This window comes from Diplotaxodon limnothrissa, linkage group LG11 (genome assembly GCF_057381915.1).
Source record: "Diplotaxodon limnothrissa isolate DT_005_m linkage group LG11, D_limnothrissa_male_GT1.1, whole genome shotgun sequence".
Taxonomy (NCBI): domain Eukaryota; kingdom Metazoa; phylum Chordata; class Actinopteri; order Cichliformes; family Cichlidae; genus Diplotaxodon; species Diplotaxodon limnothrissa.
This window is the reverse complement of record NC_140606.1, coordinates 35,520,284-35,532,215: the sequence shown is the minus strand read 5'-3', so window position 1 is coordinate 35,532,215 and position 11,932 is coordinate 35,520,284.

Here is an 11,932-nt window from a genome sequence, read left to right as displayed (position 1 = left end):
AGCACATATTAATATGAGAATAAGTGATTATCGTATCCTTCTTGATATTAGATCAAATATGCTTCACCATTTGCTTACAGCCACTCTCTCTTTGAATACAGTATTTTCAATCAGTGCACGATTCCTCAATTTTCAGCTAATATTAAGGAGTGCGCCAGGCTCTAATTGAAGTGGCTGTGTGCGCTGATGTGAGGACAATGTGCTAACGGAGAGCTACTCATTAGCCAGACAGTGCCTTACACCTGGGGTTCATTCAGAGCACAGGTCAGAGGGCACGGGAATTTGTACGATAATTATTGACAAGCAGATGTTATAAAATCATTTATGGTAATGCAGTCATAATAAATGGGCTGTGTGCAGCCGGGCAGATGAGTGTCGGAGGACAAGGTTTATGCAAGATGGAGAGAAAGGAGGGAAATTGACTCTAGTAAGATTTTGTGGATGATGAAGAAAATCTATGTCGTAACGAGCACTTGCTTGCATCTCACGGCACACACACACACATACAAATCATCTGTACACTCAAGGATTTGACTGGTGAAGAATGGGGATAAAGCTATTTTAAGGTGTTTTATTGTGTGTAAATTTAGCAAAATAAAATTGTAAAATTTGAATCTTTCACTGGAGGCACATTTGAGTGTTATGTTGCTAAAATAGCATTTTCCGTATGGTTGCAGGCCGAGAGTCACACTTAAAATGTGCGCTTAGGTGTTTGCTACATGTCTAGTTGCTCTTGATCACAATGCCTCCATTTAATTATAAAAATAACCCCTATCCTTGGTGCAAGGAGGCTCCTCACAAATAAAATATTAGGAACTAAAAGGGGGGAGAAAGCTAGGTGTCTTTACATATATTGTCATTTGCTATAAGACACCCTATCTGTCTCTCGAAATGTGTCAGGAATTACCACCAATTCCAAAAACATGCATTAGCCCCCACCTTAGGTGCAATAGTTCTTTTTACAGCGGGCAAATATCGCAGCGAAACATGGCTGTGCGAGGCAGCTAACCTGGCAGCTGGCGGAGAATAACCCAGCACAGGAAGAAAGCAACCATGTTATCATGCACACACATGTGGCCTGGGTAAAGATTAAGCCGTATTCATCCCTGGCTGCTTCGCTCTCTCCTGCCTCAGTCCATCACAAGATATGGCAACCGTTCAGCCAGGAAGCCAGGAGAGGTGCCATGGATTTCACGGCGTTCCCAAATCAGGCCGTCTGGAGACTCGGGCGAGGTGCTCTGCCGCTCTGCAACTCGCCTTGGCTTTCCCACAGATCATAAGCTCTGTACTGATGCTGGGGGTTTGGAATTTTTCTGGATGGGAGTGTCTGCTAACAGAGGCTCCCATCCACCCACCCAAACACACACGCATACACACACATTGACTAAATACAATCCCCTGTTGTGTGCATGGAATTGGGAATCATCTGCTGATTCATGCTTTCTGAGGACTATTGTTTGACAGCGTGTTAATATTTTCTGGGAATTTCTTTTTAGGGGAGTGGATTTACGTGAATGAAAGAAAGAGTGTAAGAAAGGAAAATGATTATTTAGCATGGAGGAGTGAGGGATCATTGCATGTCCCTGCTGACATGTACATTATCACTGAATGGGACTGAGGGCTCAGAGTGCTGTTGGCCTTGACTTGGGAGAGAGGCTTACACCCTGAGATCTACTTAGAGGCCTCTTGCGGTTAAGCCCCTAATAATTCCTGCAGTTCCCTTAAAAAAAGAAGAAGAAACACAAAGGGGAAACAAAGTGATGAATGCAAGCTGTAGCTTAATATATCAGGAGGTGTTCTCAATGAGCTGGAAGCTTTGAGTAAGAGGAAAGGCCATTAACATGGGTCAACAAAAGCAAAGATTAAAAAGATATTAAGCAGCACTTTGATGCACTTGAAGCAAGTGCTGAAAATGATAGAAAGCAACTCTGCATAAGCAAAAAAGTGTCATAATCTACAAAGGCTGAGAGTAAATCTTCTTTTCATAATCAATCTGTCTCGAACTGTAGCAGCAGTCAGTTGTGTCTAACTCACACACACTTGCTTTGTTTGGCCAAGAGTCCACAACCCTAAATATCCGGTTAAATTTCATTCATAAGGGAAAAAAGTTTTGAACCTACTCAAAAATTTGTGTTAAAATCTTAGTTTATTTGTGTATATTCTGTGCTATGTTTGAGCGTGCTTTAGCAGCCTAAAGGCAATCACAGGAAATCTACCCCAAATTTCTCAAAACATTATACAAACAATTACTTTACAGGTGTTTGCAGGAGAGTATAGTGGGGAAATGTCCCTAACAACATCCAGCACCTTTGTATTTTCCATCCCTAGCAATAATGATAATACAATTACAATATTGTCCACTCTTAATTCAAATCAGTGATATAGCTTCTTTAGTATTAATATTATTATTTGGCCATTTTGCCTTTATTAGACAGAATAAGGGAGACAGGAAACGTGAGATCAAAAAGCAGACATGCTGGCCAAGAAGTGAGGCGCACAATCAGTGCTGGTGACATTTGTGTGCCTGCTTTACCCAAGTTAATGTAGGTTAGTAAAAACTACCGGGTATGATAACTGACACAGCTAACCTCTAGAACAACAGAGCCACTTTGTACATTTACTGTGAATTGTGAAGCATATGTAACAATGTAGTGTTGAAACTGTATGTTATTTAATGAATTTCAGAGTATTCTATAAATGGAATGTACATTAAATTTGTGTGTGTGTGTGTGTGTGTGTGTGTGTGTGTGTGTGTGTGTGTGTGTGTGTGTGTGTGTGTGTGTGTGTGTGTGTGTGCACGTGCGTTTGCAATACTTTCCAGTAAAACAGGTAGCTCATTATGCAACTGTTTTACTGGTCCAGTGCACTTGAGATAGACTAAAATGAGTCTGACACCCCGGCTCTGCAGTCATAATCTCAGAACTTCCCACTCATCTGGAATAAGCCACGACAATAACTGTTCACCAGATTTAATCAGTATTGGTGATTAACTTGTAGTTATTCTGGAAAGGTTTACTCGGAAATCTAAAGTCAGAAACAGGATGTGTTTGAAAAGTAGGCAGCAGAATTTACACATTATTTTATATTTTGCTTTCAAACTAATATATTCCGTTAAAGTTTAAATGATTTGCATGGGTTGTATTTAACTCCTTCCAAAATCCTTTTTACACTGAATAAGAAGATTTGGCAAAACATCATCAAACACTTGCTCATTTTCTGTTGATCAATTAATGCATTAACTGGCTAATTTGAGCCGGAAATTGGCAAAACAAAGAGCTCTGCAGAGCTGCAGCTAATGAAATAAAATTTGAAAATCACAGATAAAAATATTTATGAAAAGTAATGTGTGTGTGTGTGTGTGTTTTTTTTAAATAAAGTCATCCATAAATCAAACACTATGTATGAGTAACAAGAACCAAGTGATAAAATTGGTGTAAAAGTCTCAGAAATTTTGCTAATTTGCACCAGCTGTTAGGTGGTAAAATCAATCTTTTAAGGCACACCCCTCATTTAGGGTGTTTGCCACAAAAAAAAGTCAAGAATCAAAACAAAAATGAAGACTTGTTCGCACAGTAATCACGGGTTGCTAATGCAAAAGAAAAAAAAAGTCATTTATTGCTCTGAATTCATGCCGTGAACTTCAGTAATAAAGTCTCATTTTGCGCTCTGAAACTTTTTAATGGAAGCGCATGGAAACAAAAGGCACTCTGCATCGCCTTGAGAGAGCTCTGAAGTGAAGCCAGGTAATGACAACGGGTTATCCAGGCATAAACAATTAGCTTACCCATCTGAATATTCAAGGTGATGCCCGAGCCATTTGTGTTGTACTTCCTACATCTTCGCTTCAGCACACACAGATGATGGGGGGAGGGGGCACAGCGCTGCAGTAGTGGATCCAAAGTGGTTTCCCTGTGTCAGTAATTTTTTATTTTCCAAAAAGCCACTGGTGCAGTGTATTAGTCATAATTTATGTTTATCATCCCTTGTACCCCGACTGACTTCAACAAACCGTTTAACGCTCCAAGCATATGTGCATATGGCTGCTTTAATAGTTATTCTGCATGGAGGAGCACTTTAAAGACTCTAAATCACTTCTTTGGACAAACACTAATGAATTATGTCACCACAAGTGCAATTGAAAAGTGCAGTGCGAACCAGTGGTAATTATTGGGACTCTTGGAGATTTTAATTATCAGGAGGAAGCTCCTTCAAAGTGTAACTAACAGGATTCAGAAGGAGGGAGATGATGGGACAAATCACTCCGAAGCACTTTGGTTACAAAAAAAGAGGACGGACGAGACAAGTGGGTCCCAAAAAAATTTGATTTTTTTTTTTTAAGTTTAAATTAAAAAAAAAAACAACTTGCTGATTCTTCTGTAATTTAAATAAAATCATGCAGCCTTTTATAAATTAACTGCCAAATGTTTTTTATTTAGTTTATTCATGAATGTGTTTGAGGTGAAAAAGTCATCCTCACCAACTGAAGGAAAAGCCCAAAAAGCAAATACAGTGCTGAGTTGATGCTCATCATGAATTATTTAATGCGTTGTTTGTTCCTTGCATGCGGAGCCTTGCGTCCTCATGCATGTTGGCTTTTAATAAAACATGACCTTTCCTCCAGTCTTAATCTCACATCTACTTTTTGCATTTACTTTTGAAATGTGAAAACGAGACAAAGCTGCATAACAGACTTTCTTATTTATCCACCATCATCTAGGCTTATTTTGTCATCAGCAGCACCTGATTTGTATTTTTTAAAAATGCTAAAATTTCAGTCTTTTCCTAATCTCTTTTCCCATGTTTACTGACATGTTATAAAGTTTGTTTACAAAGTCAGATGCAGCCGGTGTCATCGCACCGAGTGTATTTATGTCTGAATACGTAAGCACGACCATTATGAATGTCCTGAAATCAGGTTTATTCTAGTAAAAATATCCTCATTCCAAATCATTAAAAAATGGCAACGAGCTGTGTTTTTTTCTCCACACAAAAAATAGCTGAAATATGGCGTGTGAGAAATGTGCAAGGTGGCCGTCTTACAGAAGGTGTAGAGGTGGGATAAATTTAATTACAGCTTCAAATATTCATTTGGCAAATATATCAAGGTTGGAAACACAGGCCCAGAAATGGCAAGCCAGCCTGGCAGGCGCTCACAATAGTGGATGGCAAATGACAGTAATCCATGAAAAGAGACCAGACATTTATAGAATTTATAGAGAAGGACTCGCCATCCCAGATCTCTGATGTTTGTGGGATTTACTCACTGGCATGTTAAACGTAGGAGAATATATATATAATAATCCAAAACATGTTTTCTATCCACTACTTTAGTTGCTACATTTCCAAACTGATTAGGGTTTAATTATTGAGATGTTTGAACACATTTTCAAACATCTCACCTGACTTTTCATGGGATTAGTCTAAACACTGAGAATATTTTCAGTTAAATGTGCAAAGCCCTCATTTTATTTTCATTTCAGCCTAATGAGCACATACTGACACTCTCAAAGAGCGGTTGCTAATTTCAGTTATGCCAGAAAAGAGCCGCAATCTCTGTGAGTCTTTTGTTCTGAGGCCTCAGACGGTCACTCGACACCGTCGCGGTAGCAGGAAACGCAACATGTGAGCTTCGCTGCTCTCTGATCTAACACGCTTGCCTTCTCGTCTCCAGCTGTGCAACGGGTTGTAGCAGCAGCAGCACCAGCGAGGCATCGAGCACAGGTGAAGGTACACTAGGGCACTTCCTCTTCCTGTGACAGCGAGCAAAGGCGGCCTACTTTGCCTCTGTTATCTCGCTTTGCCCTGCTTAGGGTTGATTTAATCAGCAGGTCGGAGCGGGTGGTAAAGGAGGAAGACGGCCTACCTCACCTTTCCCAAAGCCTGGAAATGGAGGAGAGCACGTGGGCGCTAAGTGGTTCTCCGAAGACCACACAGTCACAGAGTCCCAGTACCGGTGCCAAACATCCACCCTCCTCCCTATCATCTGCTCCTCCCACCCACAATCAGATTAGAGCAGTTCAAACCTCACCCGCCTCACCTCCACCTCCAGGGGGCTCTTTCTTGGGCACGGTTGGGGCTCGGAGCAGGAATCGCTTTCAGGAGGGGAACATGAGGCATCGGTGGGAGCTCAGGTGCAGGGTTTGGTTAAACTTTAATAACAAACTGGTGCAAAACAGTTTAGTCAAAGTTGGAAACTGACACTGACCTACATAATGGAAAGCCACAAAACATCTTCAGTTTGCTGCACGCAACATTGTTATTTCATACTAAAGTCACACAGACACTTCATTGTAGGATCCTGGGTAATAAATTCCGACGGTGAATATTTCTCACCTTAAAGTAAAGACATCGACTGTAAATCAAAGTTTCCTTAGTATCTCGTGTCACGCAACCTTCGGCTTATATTGCGTTTCATACAATATGAGCCAATTTCCGGGCAAATTAGAACAAATCAACATCTTGACTGTGTCATAAATCTGAACAGAAACTTTTGTTTGAGTAAAAACAAGAAGTTATGATGAGCTGTAAGAGAAATCCCCCATACGGGCTTATGTTTACGTTCAAGGAAGTCGCGTGAACAACAAGGAAACCGCTGTTCGGCAGTCGCTGTTGTTTTGTTTTTAAAAGATGACCAACATGATTCCTTAACCGTAACCGAGGGTTTATTACTGTAAAAGTTTAACCATTTGAAGCAGTCATATCAACCCACAGCACAACCTAAATATTATAAACTTAACCAGAAAACATGGTAACTTGCAAACTACTTTCTTTTCAATGGTTTTGAAGCCCAGACAAATTGATTTAGACCTGCTTTTAAGAAAGGACGATAAGGAGGATGATGAATATAGAAAACTTCTTTTGGACAGTAGTGAAAATTTTTACTTTTAAGGCTGTGGTTCTGAAAACATATGTGTGATAGGTCTTGCCAAAGAAACCTGTCACACAGCAACATCAGTGTTTGTTTGGGATGAGATACAGAAACTTGCTAATGACTGCGCCCGAGCACCACCTACAGAGATTTGAATGTCATCATCGACAACAACAACGAAAAAGAAATCTAAGGAAAAAGATGTAGAAGTGTTGGACAGAGTCGTCTGATTCATGTTTGGTTGGTGCCATGGCAGAACCAAAGAAACAGACGAGGCGATGGGAACTTCTTGCAAAATCAAGACGCTGAGTTAAAATCGTAGTAGTCGGGCTGCTGCACCTTGAAGTTTTGAACAACTCCAACGTCTACCTCCACGTCAGCCCCTGCGACGTTACCACTACTGCTCAAATCAAAGACTCGTAAGAAGCGAGTAAATTTGCGAGCCAAATCGCAAAGCGACTTTCAGCTCGGCTGCTGCACGAGAACAGCCTGTGTGGAGGTATGGGAGACGGGAGGAAAGTAGAGGTGGTGGCGGTGGGGTGGAAATCAGGGAGGGAAGGAGGGATGGATGTAGGAGGAGGATGAGGGGGAAGAGAGGGAGGGAGGATTGATAAAGCCTGATCTGTGCCACGGGGCATTTATGGCTGTTGGGGAGGCAGGGGGACGGGGATAGGGGGAAACGGGTGGGAGGAGGCATTGTCTACTGTGTCCGTGCGTTTATAGGATTGAGCTCAAGTTTCCTTTGTGTTTCCATTTTGTTGAGGGATTATGTTCTTTGAGAGAGTTGTGCAAGCAGGCAGGCACACAGAGTGGAGGCGGAGAGGGAGAGAGAGAGAGAAATGGGTGAGGCAGGGAGGGGGCATGAGGGAGGGAGGATGTCTTTGTTCAGAGCGTTGATCATGAACAAGACAGATAGCGGAGGGTGTGTGTCTGCAGGAGTGTGTGCATGTAAGTGAGCGTATCTGTGTGTGTTTAAATGCCAGAGAGAGAGCGTGTTTATGTGCGTGTGTGTGTGTGTCAGAGAGAGCAAAGCAAGATGTCAGGACATGTAACCAGCCATGTAACAATTTAAAATCAATTTGCCTCCCAAGAAGGAATTGCTCTGCGAACAGTTTTTCCCTCCGAGCGTTCTACAGGACTTTCATTCTATCTAAATAGATATCAATTACATAATCGCTTTTCTTCCCTCTGCCCGGCCGCCGGCTGCAAAGTTTGTCACACCGAGCTGCGGTGTAATTGCCCCTCAAGTCGTAATGTTTTGTGATTGCTTGTGACATTTGCAATGTCATTGATCAAACAGGGCACAGTTCTAATGAAGATGCAGAAAAGCTCTGACTGAAGCGAGGAAGTGGGGTGGAGGGGTGGGGTCGGGTGGTGTCTTATGCTTCTCGTGAACTATGTCAACTGAAGCAACAGTTTCATGTTGGAAACCACCTCCTTTCCCTCGAACCGTCACATCCAAAACCACTTTTCCCTCATTAATCGATTGGTGGCGGATGAAAGTGTGTGCCTCTCCAGCATTCATCATAAATTCAAAAAAAGAAAAAAGAAGAAGTAACTGGAAGTCTTAACTGGTGATAATCTGAGCACTGAAAGTTTTCCAGCTAAATACACTTACCTTGTTCCAACCCCACTGGGTAACCACGCGCCCATTGTGTTTTCCTCAACTTGTTAAAACACCACATGGTACATTTGCATAGGATAACCAACATATAGCGAATCATTTGCATGCCTGAAAGTGCACTTGAGTAACCGTAATTACACGTGACACCAATTACTCTGTTACTTTGTATTAAATTATAATGGAAAATTCCACTAGAGAATTGGAGCCTAATTGCATCTTAATTTGCATAATTTTGCATATTAATCACATCTCAGATGAATAATAAATTTCAGCCGATTTTTTTAATTTATGCGCAGATACAAAAACAAGTTGAAAAATAATTTGTGAGTGAAAAAAAAATAAATCAGAAACTATTACTAAGAGCATTTGTGCTAATTTCTCTCATTACCCGACATTTAAGTTAAAGATATCTGCTCTCTTGATCAACGAGTTCTGCATTTGGAAATTGATGGTTCACTCCGGCAGAAAAAAAGACACAAAAGAGGTGCGGAAATGTGAATTTTGGAAATGCCCGTGCGTCCGTTTTAAATAAAAACTTTACGACTCTATTTAAAGCTTTTTCCGCTGCAGCCATGCCAAATGTATTCTGCAATGATAATTCAAATCACTTTCCACCTCTACCTTTTCTTTCTTTCTCTTTCACTCTGTCTCTTTTTTTTCCTGGTCAACACCTGTGCCTGCTATTGTGTGTGGCTCCCTGCCAGCTCACACAAAATCCAATACCTGTGGCCCAGATTAAATTCAAATTTACAAAAACAACATATTTTCAGATTTAACACGCTATCCTTTCCAACACAAAGTTGACCAAGTAGTTCTAAAAACCGGATTATGAAGAAATGTAAAAAATAAAATAAAATTTGAAATTGCAAAATACCACTTTTGTAAAAAAAAGAAAATGTAGATATAAATATATATATGAATCGGTTTTATATGAGCCAACGCAACCTCTTCTTGTGGCACAATGGTACAGGTTGTATCTGGTTTTTTTGGTTTACTGATTGCATTTTAAATGGCAAAGATTAAAAAAAGGATACATCCAAACACCTCAGCTTTACAAATATTAGGCGATAATGTGACACACTTATAAGTCATTACCATTTTGACTGTAATTTCAGCTTCTATGACTTTTGTTTCGTTTTGTTTCACTGAAACAATTTTGAGGGACTGCATATTTAAATTTCACTCGGTATACAGATAAAGTTCACTGGCATGCATGGCTGTGGGTGTGAATGCCAGAAAAATAAAGAACATATAAAGAAACTGATAAATTTGGCTTGTACAGTATATCACTGTGTGTGGTCAGTAGGGCTATAGAAGCACTGTAAATACCAGCTCAAAAAAATAATTACAGTATATATTGTGCGTTATAGGCAGCAGTTAACAGGTACTTATTTGGATAGCGTCATCATTTTCTTGAGCTGAGAAATGTTTCTGCTTTCTTGTCATTATTTGTTTTAATCCCCAGGTTAGAAACCACTGAGTTAAAGTGAGACGTTTCACCTCGTCCTCCCACGTGAACAGCAAAGCTAAAGTGCCATTTACATTCATTTTGTGACGTCTAAGATGTGCTATAGTTGTGATTCCACCCAGACAGCGTGCCCTTATATTTTATATCCACATGTTGTTTATTGATGGAGTTGTCTCATTGCCTCTGATGAACCAGTGTCCATATTTACTCTCAGTGACCTGCCTCATGCACTCTGGAGGGTTTGTTCAGCATGATATGTTCATCTCTGTTAGAGCACGTTACACCAGCGTGGAGCTCAGCCGTGGACAACAGTGCCTTTCAGTGGCACAACAGAGGAACGGACCCAGCGAAGACGCAGGCTGCAGTGTTACAGCTCACACACTGTGATACTGAGTGACAATAATAACACCCTGAGGGTCCGACACTACAACATTATAAGACTAACAGGAAATTAGATTGAATGAATTCAGAAAGAGCAGAAATACTGCTCGGCCTCGAAGGCTATAAATCTGCCAAATATTTTGGAGGGAAATTACCTTCATTTATTAATTTAGTAATTATGACTCATTTACAGTCCCATTTGAAGATACTGACGCCCGAAAATCTCAAAACCAACCTCAACTGAAGAAGGTACACTACCTTTAAGTCAAGTTCAGCTCTTCAAATGACCCCAAACGATACACAAGACTTTGATATGGCTGTATGTGATCACCTTTAAACAACATCACAATTACTTACACTTGCAATACAACAACATGAGGAGAGACCTGGGGACCTAAAAGTTTCACTAATGTGAACTTTACAAGAATTTGAGCAGCTTCAGATTTGTTATTTTCAGCTAAATAACACCAAAGTCCTTCTACAACCCTGCAAAGCTTACAGATTTATCTAAAAGAACATTTTTACCATCAAAATCTCCAGTGTTAAATTAACACTAGAGAGTGTCTATATGGGTCCACTCCTCTGAGTGTTAAATACAACACTGTTGAGTGTTAAATTAACACTTTTGACAGTGTTATATGTTTAAAAGTAACTTAGTCAGTTTTGAAGATTAACAAAGACTAACACTGAGCAGTGCTGATTTTCTAACACTGGAATATTTCTAACATTCTGAGTTATTTTCCAGTGTTAGAAAATCAGCACTGCTCAGTGTTAGCCATTGTTAATCTTCAAAACTGACTAGGTTACTTTTAAACATATAACACTGTCAGAAGTGTTAATTTAACACTCAACAGTGTTGTATTTAACACCCAGAGGAGTGGACCCATATAGACACTCTCTAGTGTTAATTTAACACTGGAGATTTTGCTGTGTACAAGTGCAGGTATAGAATCTGTTCTAAATCTGATGAAAATCTTTCAAACTTAATGAACCCTGAATTTGCCCTCAAATAAGGCGAAATTTGCCCATCTGAATAATACTTCCACTCCAGTCTTTGCTACTTCTCCCACAGATTTCAAGTCCAGGATTCACTGAATTCCACAACTTGCTCTGATAATGTCTCTGATCGTGCCCTGCATTGTTAGTGCACAGCGTGGCCCTGTCTTGGGGACCTTCCCTGTGTCAGTTCAGACTGTGTATGTTTAATTTACCAATGGTGCAATAAACAGCAACCCGGACTCTAACTCTTCCTCGCTTGTGTATTAAACTGCAGATTCTCCAACAATTAATCCCACCCAGCGAGGAGTCGTTAATATTCTGCTCCACTCCACTGGCAGATGTAAAAAGCATTCTCAACTGACACATATAATTACTATGATACATCCCGGAAAGGTTTCCGTGTCTGAGCGCAATTTCAAATAACCAAGTGCTGCGCGGCTAATTATTGATAAATAAAATTAGTTGGGAGAACTTCAGGTGGGCGGGGCCGCGCGCAGGTGTCTGCTGAATGCGTGCGAGCGCGTGTGTGCACAGAGGAGGGAGAGCGCGACGATACAGCGGAGCTGACCTGCAATCACCGAGAACAGCGGGG